This window comes from Vipera ursinii, assembly GCF_947247035.1.
Source record: "Vipera ursinii genome assembly, chromosome: 1".
NCBI lineage: Eukaryota > Metazoa > Chordata > Lepidosauria > Squamata > Viperidae > Vipera > Vipera ursinii.
In genome coordinates this window covers 98,335,625-98,351,131 of record NC_139512.1, presented here as the reverse complement: position 1 = coordinate 98,351,131, position 15,507 = coordinate 98,335,625, and positions in this window count along the sequence as shown.

Below are 15,507 nucleotides of genomic sequence, written 5' to 3'. Positions count from 1 at the left end.
AAGACGAGGCGAGTGAGTTCAGCAAAGAGCATGGTTTATTTCTTGCAGGATCTGAACTAGAGAACTGGACGGCAGCTGCAGCAATTTATACCCCTGACCTCTAGGCGGCAGCCAATAGGTTTGAAGCAACCTATTGCCGCCTAGGGGCAGCCAATAGCAACGCTGGAGACAGGTTGGGAGCACCCCAGCTTAAACAGCCTACCAGCCATTACCACGTGGTGTCACAAGCAAGCCCAATACATTATGCCCCTCCCCCCTTAGACTAACAACACTATAGCAACAACAGAATTACTTACAGTGATACAATTACAAGACTTAACACTGGTTGAATAGGTTCCACTTAGCAGCACAATATAGTACTTTACACTATAGCTCCATTGTTCACTACAATCTTGTAGGTCAGCAGTTAACACAAGGTACATACAACATTATAGCTTTATTGTTTCAGCACATAGTCTTGCAAATAAGCAGGAGGTTTGCATGCCCTTGTGGAACGCCTGGGGGACCCAGGCACTTCCTGGCCTACCAGCTTGTCCGCCAGGCTGGGTAGGCCAGTGTCTCTTAGTTCAGTTGATTCAGGCTGGCTTGGTGTTCTTTGGCTGGCCTTTCCAGGTTGGCCCACCCAGGAGTCAGTTTGTTCAGCCAAGTTAGCACAGCGGCTATAAAAGTCTGGTTGGCTTTCTCTGTCAGGGGACCCATGTTGCATTTCCGAACTTCCCTCCTCTATGGCCAACTCCTCGTTGCTTGGGCTGTGTGAGCCTTCAGAGTGCATGGGCTGGCTTGGTTGCCGGTTTGTGGGTCTTGGTAAGGACTTATGACGTAGTCCTCGCTTAGTGGCTGTTCTGGAAAATGCTTCCTGAGTTGGTCAATGTGATGCCTGACAACTTGCCTGCCCTCCAGCCCCACTTCATAAGAGAGGGGGCCTGAAGTTTTATTAGTAATTTTCCCTGGTACCCAAGGATACCCATGCCCATACTTCCTGGCCCACACTGCATCGCCCACTTGCAGCCCCCTCGGGGGTTTTGGATGCGAAGCTTCTGCTGCCACCCGGTCTGGGTGCAAGCTGTCCACTTTCGTGATCAATCGCCCCCCCCAGCGCAGCTCTGCTGGGCTTTTCCCTGTAGCCATACAGGGCGTGGAATGCTGGCAAAGTAAAACATCTGCCAATCTGTGATGCCAGTCCCCAGTCACTATATGCTTCAGTGACTCTTTTGTGGTCTGAACCATACGTTCAGCTTGACCATTGGTGGACGGGTGAAACAGGGCCGACGTTGCATGCCTGATGAGATTTGCTCTCAGGAAAGCCTGAAATTCAGCCTCAGTAAATGGGGCTCCATTGTCAGATACTATGACGTCTGGCAGCCCATGTGTGGCAAAGAGTTTCCTAAGCACCTGGATGGTCCTAGCAGTAGTCATGTTTGCAACTGGTATTACTTCAAGCCATTTAGAGTGGCTGTTGACCACTATAAGAAAGAGCTGTCCCTGAAAGGGCCCAGCGAAGTCTATGTGAATTCTAGATCAAGGAGGGTGAGTCTCCTCCCACCTGTGAACTGGTGCGTGCGGCATTTCAGGCCTTGATTGTTGGCATGTGTAACAGCCATGCACCTGGGCCTTGATGGCCTTATCTAATCCTGGCCACCATAAGTAGCTTCTAGCTAAAGTTTTCATACAGACAATACCTGGATGGCCTTCATGCAGTGATTGCAAGACCCTGTCTCTTAGTGAAGTGGGGACTATGACCCTGTTCCCCCATAGGATGCAACCCTTGTGAGCTGATAGTTCATGTCTTCTAGTGAAATAACTCTGAAATTCAGGGCCTGGGCTTTTATCCAGCCACCCTGTGTGCACCCAAGAAAGCACTCTACTTAGTGTTTTATCAGCTGCTGTTTCTGCAGCTATGTCCCCTGCGTGGAGGGGAAACTCAGGCAAGTCCTGAATGGACAAAACACGAGCTGCTGGGGCCGGATCTGGTTCGATTTGTGGCAGTGGGAGCCTACTCAGGCCGTCTGGATGGCTCATTTCTTTGCCGGGTTTGTGAATCAGTTTGAACATGTAAGCTGATAAAAAAATAGACCATCTGAGCATTCTAGGGGATAATATGTGGGGTATCTGTTTGTCTGTGGTAAATAACCCCAATAATTGTTTGTGGTCTGTGAAGACCGTGAAGTCCCTGCCATATAAGTAGTCATGGAATTTTTTAACTCCAGCTACAATGGCCAATGCCTCTTTGTCAATTTGAGCGTAGTTACGCTCAGCAGAGGACAGTGTCCTCGAATAAAATGCAATGGGAACCTGGGTTCCATCTTTCTCTAAGTGACTCAAGACTGCTCCCACCCCATATGGGGATGCGTCACATGCTAAACAGACTGGTTTAGGCTCCCTGAAATGGGTGATAGTGGAACTGACCAACAGAAGTGCCTGCAGGTCCTATTAGACCTCTCAGCGGCTTTCGATACCATCGACCATGGTATCCTGCTGTGGCGTCTCAGGGGATTGGGAGTGGGAGGCACGGTTCTTCAGTGGTTCTCCTCCTATCTCCTGGGACGTTCGCAGTCAGTGTTGGCAGGGGGGCAGAGGTCAACCTCGAGGCCTCTCGTTTGTGGAGTTCCTCAGGGGTCGGTCCTCTCGCCTCTCCTGTTCAACATCTACATGAAGCTGCTGGGTGAGATCATTCGTGGTTTTGGAGTTGGGTATCATCAGTATGCTGATGATACCCAGCTTTTTATTTCAACCCCAAACCACCCCAGTGATGCCCTCAACATGATGTCCCATTGCCTGGAGGCGGTTCGGGTCTGGATGGGGAGGAACAGGCTTCGGCTCAACCCTGACAAGACTGAGTGGCTGTGCATACCGGCATCTCAGGAAATTCTGAATATTCCATCTCTTTCTATGGGGGGTGAGTTATTATCCCCCGTAGATAGGGCTCGCAACTTGGGAGTCCTCCTAGATTCACAGCTTTCTTTAGAAGATCATATAGTAACTGTGACTAGGGGGGCCTTCGCCCAGGTTCGCCTGGTGCGCCAGTTACGGCCCTATCTAGACCGGGATGCCTTGCGTACGGTCACTCATGTGCTCGTGACCTCTTGATTAGACTACTGCAACGCTCTCTACATGGGGCTGCCCTTGAGGACCACTCGGAGGCTCCAACTGGTGCAGAATGCAGCCGCGAGAGTCGTGTTGGGAGTCTCCCGATACTCCCATGTTACACCTTTGCTCCGTGAGCTGCATTGGCTTCCAGTTGTGTTCCAGGTGAGATTCAAGGTGCTGGTAATGACCTTTAAAGCCCTACATGGCATGGGTCTGGAGTACCTTAGGGAGCACCTGCGGCCGGCATCAACTTCCCTCCGCCCAGTGCGCTCCCACAGAGAGGGCCTCCTCAGGGTGCCACCAGTCAGAGAATGCCATCTGGTGGCCCTCAGGGGGAGGTCCTTCTCTGTGGGTGCGCCGGATTTGTGGAACCGTTTACCGGTTGAGCTCCGGATGGCGCCCGACCTTCGCTCCTTCCGACGGGATCTAAAGACCTACTTGTTTGAACAAGCCAGCCTGGCCTGATGGGTTTGGGTTTTATTATTGCTTTTAATGTATTTTAACTTATTGTTGTAAGGCATTGGGCACTTTGTTTAATCTTCTCTTAATTTTTTGTACCTTTGTATTTTAGTATTTATTGCCCTGTTCACCGCCCTGAGTCCTTCGGGAGAAGGGCGGTATACAAATAAATTATTATTATTATTATTATTATTATTATTATTATTATTATTATTATTATTATTATTATTATTATTATTATTATTATTATTATTATTATTGCTGGTCCACTTCCAAGAAGCTTTTTTTAATCTAAGAGCCTGTGAAGTGGCTCTGCCACTGCGCCTTGTTATGAAGGAACGCGTGGTAGACGTTGAGGAGGCCCAAGAATGCTTGCAGCTCTCCTTTTGTTTTAGGGCTAGGTGCCATCTGAATGGCCTTTACTTTGGACTCAGCTGGGTGGATGCCATTGGCATCAATGCAAAACCCCAAAAATTCAGTCGAGGGAACTCCAATTCTGCATTTGCTCTTTTTTAGTTTGAGGCCTGCTTCACGCAGCCTCTGCAGGACAGCTCTGAGCCTCCTTGCTAGCACTTCTGTCGTCAAAATAGGGGCAAACCCCTGGGATGCCTTTGAGTGTGTGTTCCATGATTCCCTGAAAAATGCCCGGGGCTACACTGACCCCAAACTGCAAGCGCTTTACTCTGAAAGCCCTCGTGGGTCACAATTGTCTGTGCTGTGGCTATGGCCTCATCAACAGGTAGCTGCTGATAGGCCTGCGCCAAATCTAATTTTGCAAAAGTGGTGTCACCCTGCAAAGATGCCAGGATGTGGCTCACCACTGGGACTGGGTATGCGTGCTGTTTAAGGACCCGGTTAATTGTACATTTGTAGTCTGTGCATATTCTGACTTCCCCGTTGGCTTTGAGTGGTGTTACAATAGGAGTTTCCCACTCCCCACCATCTACTGGTTGCAACACACCCTGTTCCACAAGCTTGTCTAGTTCCGTGTAAGTTTTGTGCTTGAGGGCAAAGGGGACCCTGCAAGGCTTAATCCTGACAGGAACCACGTTTGGGTCTAATTTAAATGCTATTGGCAGGCCCGTGTAAGTTCCTAGGGCTGAATCAAATACGTCTGCAAAGTCCTCGCAAACTGATGCTAGACTTGCGACTTGTGTCCGGTTGATAGTGGTTACTTGGATGCTTAGTGCATCAAACCAATCAAGCCCAGTTAGGCTCGTTCTCTGGACCCCTACTACAACATCCAGGTGCCCTGAAAACCCTTTAAATTTAATGGTCACGGTGGCTTCACCCTTGACTACAACTTTTGCGTTCTGGAAATCTGTTAAATGTATGTCAGAGGGCCTCAGCTTGGCCCATCTCCTACTGCGACTGTGCATGGAATTAAATGTGTCCAGAGAAATACGGCGGAGCCTGTGTCCAGTTCCATCTTACAGGGGACCCCTTGCAGCTCCACCTGGAGTCTATACTTGGGTTTAAGGGGGCGTCAGGCCCCAGTGCGACATACACTTCGGCGGCTTGAGTAAAAACCCATGCTGAATGGCCCTGGGGCCCCGGTATCTGTCCTGGTCAGATTGACCGACTGGCGATGCTATGGCCGGTCCCACTGGCAACCTCTGCAAACTGCTGTGATGTGGCCGGTTTTCCCACAGGCCCGGCACGTGGCTGTCTGGAACCTGCAGTCCAAGCGTTGGTGGCGTCTGCCACAACCTGGACATCTAAGCAAGGGATCTGCCTTGTAATTAGTCTCTTGCTGCTTGCTGTTGCGGTGCTGCAGTTCAGGCTGTCTGTGCAGCTTGTCGACTTTGGTGTCTTCTTCTGACTCCTTCGTGAGTTCGGCGTCCTTGTGGTGGATGGCGTCTTCGCATTGCGTCATTTTGGTGGGCCAGATCGTTCGGACAGCTCCACCAGCAGATTCGTCCGCCATGACTTCATTCTGGGAATCTGCGAATGACAGGACCTCTCTGGCAAAAAGATTTTGCTGCAGCTCTTGATTGCAGAGGCAGCAGATGAGCTGGTCTCGAAGTCGCTCTTCAATGTCTGAGAATCAGCATAGGCGTGCGGCCTACCTCAAGGCCATGATGTATTTGGATGCGGTTTCTCCCAGATGCTGTATTTGTTGTTCGAAGGCGTAACGCCATGCAATCACCAACATCTTCGGTTGGAAGTGTTCTCCGAGGTTCTGCTTCAGTTCGGCGTAGGGGACGGATTCTAACGGTGTGGGTACAAACAGGTTTTCGGCCAGATCGAACGTCGCTGGGCTGCACACACAGAGCAGCATGGTGGCCTTTAGTCCGTCTTCTGCGAACTGGTTCGCCCGAAGGTAGTTCTCGACCTGGGACAGGTACGAGGGCCATCCTTCTGGTTTCTTGATGTCAAACTCTCACAGCCTTCCGACCTTGGGCATTCTGCTGGTCTTCGCAGCTGGCTTCTGCTTCTTCCAATCCTACCTCTCCATTGCTCAGGGACTGGTCCTCTGAGCACGTGGTCACTAGCGTGGCTTGCTAACCGACCGTAGGGGGGGAAATTACTTTTCCCGCCAGGCATGTGCTGCCTCTCCCCTAGTGACTTTCAGCTCTGATGGAGAAGTAGGATACCACCTTCATCGCCACTGTTGTGTACTGGGTTCATTGCGCAGGAATGAAGACGAGGTAAGTAAGTTCAACAAAAAGCATGGTTTATTTCTTGCAGGATCAGAACTAGAGAACTGGGCTGCAGCTGCAGCAATTTATATCCCTGACCCCTAGGAAGCAGCCAATAGGTTTGAAGCAACCTATTGCTTCCTGGGGCAGCCAATAGCAATGCTGGAGACTGGTTGTCTGAGGTGCTGGGAGCCGTTAGCTAGCTCCCAGCTTAAACAGCCTACCAGCCGTTACCATGTGGTGTCACAAGCAAGCCCAATACATTACAATATGGATAATCCCATTCATGTAAAATCGCAGTAAAAATGCTGCTTGGGGCCCCCCCGAAAGCCCTAATAAGCAGGCATATACATAGAATGAAGGCTATTGCTAAGCACACTGATTTGTGCTTCTGAGATTGTAAGCCGCCCTGAGTCTTTGGAGAAGGGTGGGATATAAATGGGATAAATAAATAAATAAATAATATCTTGTTCTATGGTATGCAGCCATTAATGTCAGAACAAATCAGCTCAAGAGACTAGTTTTAAGAAGTGGCCTTTCAAATTAATAAGTGCACTCTCATTCAGGCACATTTTTTTGTATTTTAAAAATAGATACTTTTTTAATGAATTATGCTCAAAGCTAGCCAAAGATGCAACTCAAAAACACTACCCATAATACAGATAACACAAACCTGGGAAAGATGAAAAATATATTGATTAAATGTTCCCGGATGGAAGGGTTTATCTTTGCGCTATTGTTTTTTGTTCTTTCCCCTTCCTATTTTACTTAACTACTGAAAGATTAAAAATTTACTTTTTTTAAAAAAAAGTAAATATTCTAAAAATATGCTATGTAACCTTTAAATTGTTTTAAAAGGAATATTTTTTTTTATAAATAGCTGCCCTTAATTCAAAACTCAGAGAAACTGGAGTGGTTTAAATACTATTTTGGCTCAATCTGAAACATAACAGTTGCTCTTTTAAAATCTCTGGCATCTACTCAAGTTTATTTAAGTTCAGCCTGCACATTTATTTCTAGTTTGTTATATAAACAGTTCATTTTCAATCAATCAGTTTAAGTTTCCTGATGTTTCTGCTCATATGCAGAGTGCTTTCCCCAAAAGCTGGGTGGTTGATAGATGAATCCATAGCAATCAATAGGGTAATATGTAGATGAATCAGTAGCGATCTGGAATTATTAATCCAAATAGAAATTACCAACTCTAATTAAAAGGGTCTCAGCAGATAGTCATTCAATCATTACCTTTCTGATTATTGCTATCTGATTAGTGTTATTTCAAAACACTCTGACTGGCAGGAGTTTTTCCTCCCCAACATTTAATTGAAACTTCCTATCCAGTAAATTTAACCATTATTTTTTGGCTTGCCATCTGGGATAACAAAAAAAAAACAAGTCTGGACCTGCTTCTTTGTACCATCTTTTTAAATATTTAAAATAACTGTCATTATATCCCACTCCAAACATATCTACCTTTTTTTCAATCATTCATTTGTGATTTTAAAACCCTACTTTTTTCTGTAGGGTCAGGCTGATTTTGTGACCTACAACTGTGTAATTATCAGCCTGGACATTGTATAGAACCAAAAATACAAAGTACCCATGTAATACAACCAAGCAATTTAGCTGTGATCATCAAACTTAGAAATTCCAGTTGGTGTTTCTAAACAACCAGCTAGATTATCTGGTTCTCTTCTAACTAGATACTTGTAGATGTAAGAAATTAAGCAAAAATAAATAAATAAATGGAGATATACCATAAGAGTCAGTTTGGTATAGTGATTAAGGCACCAGTCTAGAAAGTGAGAGAATATGAGTTCAAGTCCCACCTTAGGTATGAAAGCCTTCTCAATGACTTTGAGCCAATCTCTCTCTCTCTCTCTCTCTCTCTCTGAGCCCAACCCACCTCACAGGGTTGTTATTGTGGGGAAAATAGGAGGAGGAAGGTGTGCTGGATATGTTTGCTGCCTTGAGTTACTTGTAAAAATAATAAAGGCAGGATGCAAATAAATAAATATAGTAAACAGAATAAAGATGTTTTCTATACTATGCTTTTTGCTTCAGATAGATATAAATCATGACTTCTTAAATAAGCATTAGACCATTGGAAATGAGTGGCTTATGCTTTCAAATAAATGATAAAATAATCATCATAATAAACCTTATTTCCTTTGCTTAGCCAGCACCATAAACATAATTAAGCTATGGATTATGAGTCTCGGTGACTGGATTCATGATCACGTTAATCCCAAAACACCCAACATCATAATTTTATTATGACTTGGCACAATATGTAAACATTGACAATCAGGCTCTCCATGTCAAAGTTGCTGTTTCCAGTCACTTATATAAAATTGCACATGTCTACAACATAAAACATAAAACAAAGCATGCCAAGATAATTTCAAATGCTGTGAACTTTCCAAAAAGATTTCTAATCTCTGTAGGACTTTTTTTCCAGATCTTGATGAATGGGCATTAGTTGGCTAGTATCTGTAATACAAATGCAACCAAGTGATCTGTAAAAAAATGTTATAAAAATATAGAATAACAGAATAACAGTTAGAAGGGAATGGAGGTCTTCTAGTCCAGGCATGTCAAACTCGCTTCGTCACGTGACATCGTGAGATGTATTGCGACTTTTCCCCCATTGCTGGCAATGGGGTGGGCGCGGTTTTGGGATGACGCTTCCGGCACGTGGGCTGGCAGTTTGACATGCCTGTTCCAGTCTAATCCCCTGCTCAAGCAGGAGACCTTATACTATTTCAGACAAATGGTTGTCTAATTTCTTCTTAAAAGCCTCCAGTGCTGGAGCACCCACAACTTCTGGAAACAAGTCATTCCACTGTTCTGTCAGGAAATTTCTCCTTAGTTCTAGGTTTATTTATTTATTATTTATTATTTAAATTTATATTCCACCCTATTCCCATAGGACTCTGGGCGGTTTACAGGGAAAATTAAAATACATAGTATACAAAATTAAAATCAATTAAAACTATTGAATTAAATTACAGTCCCTGAAGTTAAACTAAAACCCAATTAAATTAAATTAAATTAAATTAAAACCCCTCAGTCTGGGCCAAACAGCTCGAAAAACCAGGTTTTCAAGTCCCGGTGAAATGAGCGAAGGTCGGGGGCAGTCCTGAGTTCCATGGGAAGTTGGTTCCATAGGGCCGGCACGCCCACAGGTTGATTCTCTCCCTGATTAGTTTCCATCCATTGCTTCTTGTCTTGCCTTCTGGTGCTTTGAAGAAAAAAAATCCTGTACTGTGTAAAAAAATATATATTTTGGAGAAAAAATACTGTACCTCTTTTCAAGTTTATTTGTACTGATTTATGTTGCCACACATCTCACAAATGAGACTCTGGCAATTGACAAAGATTAAAAAATATAAACATTTACAATATAAAAATACATTCCACAACCAGCTGCAACACAAAGGGACTGCTGAAACCATCAAACACCAATAGTATGGGCTCTATTATTCTTCCAACCTCCATGCTTGGGAAAACAACAAATCTTCAGACTCCTAAAAGGTGAGCAGAGTTAGGCCAATTTAATCTCAGGCACTATTATTTATTTTTATTTTATTTTAATTCCATTTATATCCCGCCCTTCTCCGAAGACTCAGGGCGGCTTACAAGCTTAGCAGTAGCCTTCATTCTATGTATATGCCTGCTTATTAGGGCTTTCACACACCCCCTAAGCGGCATTATTACAAAGTCAGCTTATTGCCCCCAACAATCTGGGTCCTCATTTTACCTACCTCGGAAGGATGGAAGGCTGAGTCAACCTTGAGCCTGGTGGGATGCGAACCTGCACTAATTGCAGGCAGTTGGTGTTACTTAAGGAGGCATTAGCCCACTGCTCCACCAAGGCTCTATGGCAGACATGTCAAACACAAGGCCCGGGGGCCAGATCCGGCCCGCGAAGTGGTTTCATGCAGCCCACGAAGCCATCCTGGAAACAGTGAGGGAACGGCCCCCGCTGCCTTGGCCCTGGCCCAGAGACCCTCCTTCTGCCAGAGACCCTCAGATCTGTCCCACTCCTGCCCAGGCCCCCCCATAGGCACCCTTGATGCGAACGATGTAGAGCTGGCCATGCCCACCCAGTAGGCCATACGCACTCTAGCCACGCCCACCCAGTAGGCCATGCCCACCCAGGCCACTCCCACCCGGCCCCCTGAGGGCAACCGCAATGCTGATGCGGCCCTCATTGAAATTGAGTTTGACACCCCTGCTCTATGGTGTGTTACAGAGAACAGGTGCAGTCCAATGATTAGCCATGTCTTTGAATGGAATCCTGAAGCCAGGACTTCGTTGATTTTGTACCCTCTGGAACATCATCCCTCCAGAGCACGGGTGTCAAACTCGCCACATCACGAGATGTGTTGTGACATATGGCGACTTTTTTCACATTGCCGGAGCTGGGGTGGGCGTGGCCTCCGCATGATGCAACCGGCCTGTGGGCCAGCAGTTTGACACACCTGCTCCAGAGGTTTGTCTGGCCCCAACTCTGCTCTCTTTCAGAAAAGCTATAAAAACCTACTTTTTCAAACAAGTCAGAGGAGAAAATGATTTGTGATCTTGATCTTGTGGATGATGTATAATTGATATTTGTGCCTATTTTTCTTCCTAACTCACTGCAAGTAGTTTTATATTGCATGTTTTAAGTTTAGTTTTATATCAGTAATGGTTTTTGATTTGCCTATAAATCTATATAAATAAGCTCTTTCCGTTTATATACAGCTGACTCAGTTAATGTTAATTACATTCATTGGTTATTAGACTAAATATTATTTTTTCTGCTAAATTTAATCTATTTTGGGTTAAAGCTTAAATAGCCAGACACAGGACACTTAAAAAATAAACTGTTTTTATTTTGGTAGTATAACTGCTGCCCTCTTCTGACACAACTTGCATGATTTTTTTCTTTGCACAAATAGTTTTAAACTTTATTTCAATTATTTTGCCATATCTCATGACATGCACTTAAGCGTTATTATTCCAGACCAATCTCAAGGTAAAAGTCTTAAATGAAACATGAAATATTTTAGTTTAAGTCTATTTAGGCAGTTTAAAAAGGACAGAGAGGAGAAAGGATATGAACGTTAAATGCTTAATATTCCCCACATTAGGAAATGCCAAGATACTTGGTATTGGTAAAATTGCTCTACAGTTGGCTCTAGAGAGGAATGCTTACTATTTCTTCCATAAGCAGTTGAAATAAATTCCCTTTCTGAGATTTTATTTGTCTATTTCTTTAAAGTTATTCTTGAAAGATTCCCACATAGACCGAAATAACAAAGCTTCAAATACAGAAGCATATTTTTCCTCAGGAACCTTTATATTCTAAGTGAAGAGACAAATTAATTCTAATTACCAAAAGGAAATATTAACATATTTAAAGTACAATGTGTATAATTATGTATGCATATACTGTATATATAGTGTTCACCATGATAAGCAGTTTTAGTATAATTTCCCAGAAAACAGTAGATATAACAGTCCAAAATAATATCCAATTCTAACTTAAATATAACATCAACTGTTAACAAGCATCTTTCATTATGAGAGTGAATCTTCAACTTATATGTCACCAGATTGTTCTTACATTTTGCTGTTGCTTGTGTCAGTTTGATGGTGTCCAGCCACCGTGTTCTTTGGTGGCCTGGTTTCCTTCTAAAACAGTTACATTAGGATTTGGCTCATGTACCACTACAGATCAATTTTCTGAAAATCCGCTAATGTTGTTACTTGTTCATTCATCAACTGTGGAAGTGGCATTCCCTAGAGCAAAGATGGCAAAAATTATACCTAATTTATCTTTAAGAATTATCTATTTTTCACCAAAAGATTAGGATTATTAGAAATTGTATGCCTAGGGACAATGCCTACCAGCTCACTCCTTGAAAAAAGGATTAAAGTTACAATTCTATCCAAGCCAAGAATTGTATAATCTGTTAACCACAGAAAGAAAATTCAAAACGCAATAGTCTTTAATTCCTTTTTGTGTAACTTTACAGGATTTAGAATTTACAATAGATGTTTCTGAAAACAGAAGCTATGAAGGTGGGAAATGGAAAACAGTCAGCTTGTAGATACTTCTGAGAAAACAAGAAAGAACAGGTTTGTTTCTAACCTTGATTTAAGATTGAAATTGAAAAAGTTGAGAGTGCTTAAATATGTTACCAAGCCTGTATTAGTAAAATGTCTCTCCATGGTTCTTAGCCCAATTGCCAAGCTTACCTCTATGAACGAAACAAAGCCACCAAGAGGAAAAAAAAAGTTTGACTTGCAGGAATTATGTGTGAATGTAGGAGATATTAAACAGCTTTCTCTCTGCTTATCCATCAGCCCTTCCACAATTAAATGGAATCTTGAAAACATGTAATCACATTATACAGCATTATCCTGAGATTTTATAGTTTTTTAAATATCTATTCCAGTTCACACATTTGTAGGACACTGACCACATGCTCTCTATAGAATGTAGACTTCCTGGATGCTTATATACAGTAATTAACATAGCATAGTTCAAAGACTCCATTATAAGGCTGATAGTAAATATTCAGTTATGTATTTATTTCTATTTTACTTTTCTTCTAAGTTAAAGTTTTACTTTTGACCTAAAAGTCTTAAGTGTCTAAATATATTAAAATACTTGCTTACCTGAAATATATGAAGCACATTGATCAGGCTTTTTATTGATCAAATGCTCCACCAACAAATTCTGCTATTTTAACTCCCAACAAATGCAGAATTTACAAAGAATAGAAAGAGTTTAGAATAGAATAGAGCTGGAAGGGACCTTGGAGGTCTTCTAGTCCAGACCCCTGCTCAAGCAGGAGAACCTATACCATCTCAGACAGGTGACTGTCTAGCCTCTTTTTAAAAATCTCCAGTGATGGAGCGCCCATGATTTCTAGGGGCAAGCTATTTCCCTAGTTAATTATCCTGTCAGGAAGTTTCTCTTTAATTCCAGGTTGCTTCTCTCTTTGATCAGTTTCCAACCATTGTTTCTTGTCCTTCCCTCTGGTGCTCTGGTGCACGTGACCCCCTCTTCCTTGTGGCAGCCCTCAGATACTGGAATACTGCTATCATGTCTCCCCTATTTCTTCTTTTCTTTAGACTAGCCAAACCCAAGTCCTGTTCTTCATATGTTTTAGTCTCCAGGCCTTTGATCATCTTAGTTGCTCTTCTCTGAACTTTTTCGTCTCAACATCTTTTTTGTATTATGGTGAACAAAATTGGTTGCAGTATTCCAGATGTGGTCTTACTAGTGTTTTATAAAGCGGTACTTTGTGTGATCTTGATTCTATGTCTCTGTTTATACAACTCAGGATTGTATTAGCTTTTTTGGTTACTGCTGCACACTGCTGGCTCGTAGTCAAATTATCGTGCACTAGGACTCCAAAGTCCCTCTCTCACAGTTACTGTTTTTGAGCCAGGTCTCGCCCAATCTGTACTTGTACTTTTGATTTTTCCTGCCTAAATATAAAACTTTGCTTTTCTCCACATTGAAACTCATTTTGCTGGATAGGGCCCATTGTTCAAATTTGTCAAGATCTTTTTGGATCTGAATTTGTCTTCTGGGATGTTGGCTACTCCTGCCAGTTTGGTGTCATCTGCAAATTTGATGAGTTCCCCTTCAATTCCCTCATCAAAGTCATTGATGAAGATATTGAAGAGTACTAGGCCTAAGCCAGAACCCATTGCTTACTTCTCTCCATGTGGATGTAGTGCCATTGAGGACTACTCACTGACTACGGTTTGTTAGTCAGCTACAGATCCGTCTGGTGGCGATGTTGTCTATTCCACCTTTTCCTAGCTTACCAAGGAGTAGGTTGTGGTCTACCTTGTTAAATGCCTTACTGAAATCTAAGTGTCTGTTTTTAACAAACCCGTGCTGGCTGCTAGTTATGACTTTGTTTGCTTCCAGTTGGTTACAGAACTGTTTTTGATCATCTTTTCTGGGATCTTCCCAGGTATTGATGTTAAACTGATTGTAGTTTCCTGGGTTTGTTTTTTTTCCCCTTTGTTGAAGATGAGGACATCAGCCCTTTTCCAGTCCTCAGGTACTTCCCCAGTGCTCCAGGATTTATGAAAGATGTGGTGCAACAGTTCTGAGATAACATCTGCCAGCTCTTTCAGAACTCTGGGATGCAATCTGTCAGGTCCCGGTGATTTATATTCGTTGAGGTTGGATAGGTGTTCCCTTTTTTTTCTTGCTTATTTTAATTTTTATTTCTAGTATGTCTTTTGCAGTGGTTTTGGTGTGTTGGGCTTTGCTTTCTTTTTGTGTGAAAACTAATGCAAAGTATGAGTTAAGCAGTTCTTTCTCCCTATTGCCTGTAATTTCTTTGCCATCTTCTGTTTAGTGGGCCTAGTTTCCTTGATTTTTTTCTTGTTGTTAATATGTTAGAAGAAACTTTTTTATTGTCCTTGATTTCTGTTGCAAGTCTTTTGTTCATTCTGAGCTTTTGCTTTCCTGACTCCATCTTTGCATGTTTTAGCTGTCCACTGATAATCAGCTTTAGTTATGTGCCCTCTTTCCATTTTTTTGTATTTGTCCTTTTTGTAAGTACATTTTCCCCTATTTTTGTGAGGTGCAGCCCATCGCTTGCCAAGAGTCCTTTGCGTAGGAAATGCAGTCCATGATCTAGAAAAGTTTTCTTGGCAACACCAACCCTTTATCCAATGGTCTATTTCTAGAATTCTTTTTTCCCTCAATGGCTGTTGACCTTTCGTTGGGAGTATGGATGAGAATACTACTTGTGCTCCTAGCTTAACTTTACTGCCTAGTTGTTTGCAATGTCTCACTATTGTACTCAGGTTCATTTGATCCATTCAATGTTTTTTGAACCATTGTGTAGATTTTTCTTACAGGCAACTTTGTGGAAGAGCGCACCATCTACACACGTGAACATATTATTTACAGATGACTAATCCAAAGTTTACAAGTTATTCTAAAACACAGCTTTTTGTTTTTAAATTTTAGGGTCCCTTTCATTTACTCAATCAGCAAATTACAAGACACAGTGCTGCAGGGGAAATAATACCTACGTAAGCAATGTCTAATTTCTAGTAATTAAGTTTTTTATTTTTTTATTTTTAGTTATTCTTAAAGCTTCCTCGTCCTATACTCAGCTAGCGCTGTAGAGACTGAGCTATATCGACTCTTCCTTTTTCAACAGCTAATTAAACATATTCAGGCGCAATACTCCAATCTCTCTCTCTCTCTCTCTTTGACAAGGAGGGGGGGTGTAAATATTTACAGAGAAACCCCACCCCTTCTGCATAATATGCGAATCGTTTT